The 1,720-nt window shown below is 35.3% G+C and overlaps 1 pseudogene across 1 annotated transcript; it reads left to right on the top strand.

Moving 5' to 3' along the window:
• Positions 1-909: 909 nt before the first annotated feature.
• Positions 910-1,380, top strand: LOC111552778 (annotated as a pseudogene). Its single transcript, XR_002734725.2, has one exon. The product of XR_002734725.2 is annotated as a small ubiquitin-related modifier 2 pseudogene (transcript).
• The last annotated feature ends 340 nt before the right edge of the window (positions 1,381-1,720 follow it).

Here is a 1,720-nt window from a genome sequence, read left to right as displayed (position 1 = left end):
ACATATGTAACAAACCTGCATGTTGTGCGTATGTACCCTAGAACTTAAAGTATATAAAAAAAAAGAAACAACAAAAAAGAAATTTAAATAGATATTTTACAAAATGATACAGATGGAAAATAAGCATATGAAAAGATGCTTAGCATGATCTGTCATTAGAAAAATAAAAATTCAGACCACAATAAAATGTCACTATATATTCATTACAATAGCCAAAATAAAAGAGATTGAAAATTCTAAGTGTTGGCAACTATGCAGAACTAGTATGAAAACAAAATTAAACACACTTACCAAACTACCTAGAAATTTCACGTCTAAGTATTACACAAGGGAAATAAGAGGATATGTTCACACCAAGATTTGTGAAGGAATGTTCACAGATAGCAGTTTTATTCATAATAATAAAAAAACTAGAAACAATCCACATGTTGACCAACTTCAGAAGAGATAAATTTTGGATTACATATACTACAGAATGCAATTCAGCAATAAAAGGGAACAAACTCTTTATATTCACATCATGATTGAAACTCAAAAACATCGTATAAAGAATCATAAAATAATTCAGTAACAAAATATTACGTATTCTATAATTTTGCTTATATGAAATCCTAGGAAAGGGGAAGAAAAATCAGTGGTTTCCAGAGTTCCATGGGTGGAAGGAGACAACTGATTACAAAGCAGCATGTGAGAGCTTCTGGGATGATGGAAATATTTCCCATCATGATTGTAGCAGAGTTAACATCACTGTGTACATTTGACAAAACCCATGGAATTGAACAAGTTAAAAGGGCAGACTTTGCGATTTAAAAAGTGGATTGGGGCTCCTGGTGCTGCTTGTGTGTTCGATTAGTGAGGACCTGGTACCTCTTTTATGATGCGGCAGCTGAGGAGACTCTGGCGCTCGCCATGGTCGACGAAAAGCCCAAGGAAGGAGTCAAGACTGAGAACAATGATCATATTAATTTGAAGGTGGCGGGGCAGGATGGTTCTGTGGTGCAGTTTAAGATTAAGAGGCATACACCACTTAGTAAACTAATGAAAGCCTATTGTGAACGACAGGGATTGTCAATGAGGCAGATCAGATTCCGATTTGACGGGCAACCAATCAATGAAACAGACACACCTGCACAGTTGGAAATGGAGGATGAAGATACAATTGATGTGTTCCAACAGCAGACGGGAGGTGTCTACTGAAAAGGGAACCTGCTTCTTTACTCCAGAACTCTGTTCTTTAAAGACCAAGATTACATTCTCAATTAGAAAACTGCAATTTGGTTCCACCACATCCTGACTACTACCGTATAGTTTTCTCTATTCTTTCATTTCCCCCTTCCCCATTCCTTTATTGTACATAAAGTAACTGGTATATGTGCACAAGCATATTGCATTTTTTTTGACTAAACAGCCAATGATATGTTATGATTGACATCAAGTGGAGACGGGATGGGGAAAAATACTGATTCTGTGAAAATACCCCCTTTCTCCATTAGTGGCGTGCTCATTTAGCTCTTATCTTTATATTCCAGTAAGTTATTTTGCTCTCACTGTTTTAACAAAAACACACAACATAAAAATCCTTGCATACCTTGTTCAATTGGAGAATTTTAATGTTTTTCATTTATCATTGTAAAACCAAGGACAATTTTATAACTTTTTTGTACATAGCTGTTACATGTAGGACAATCTATCTTTAAGTAGGGATAAATTACTCTAAAAC

This window comes from Piliocolobus tephrosceles, chromosome 6, assembly GCF_002776525.5.
Source record: "Piliocolobus tephrosceles isolate RC106 chromosome 6, ASM277652v3, whole genome shotgun sequence".
Classification (NCBI taxonomy): Eukaryota; Metazoa; Chordata; class Mammalia; order Primates; family Cercopithecidae; genus Piliocolobus; species Piliocolobus tephrosceles.
This window is presented reverse-complemented; position numbering and strand designations above follow the sequence as displayed.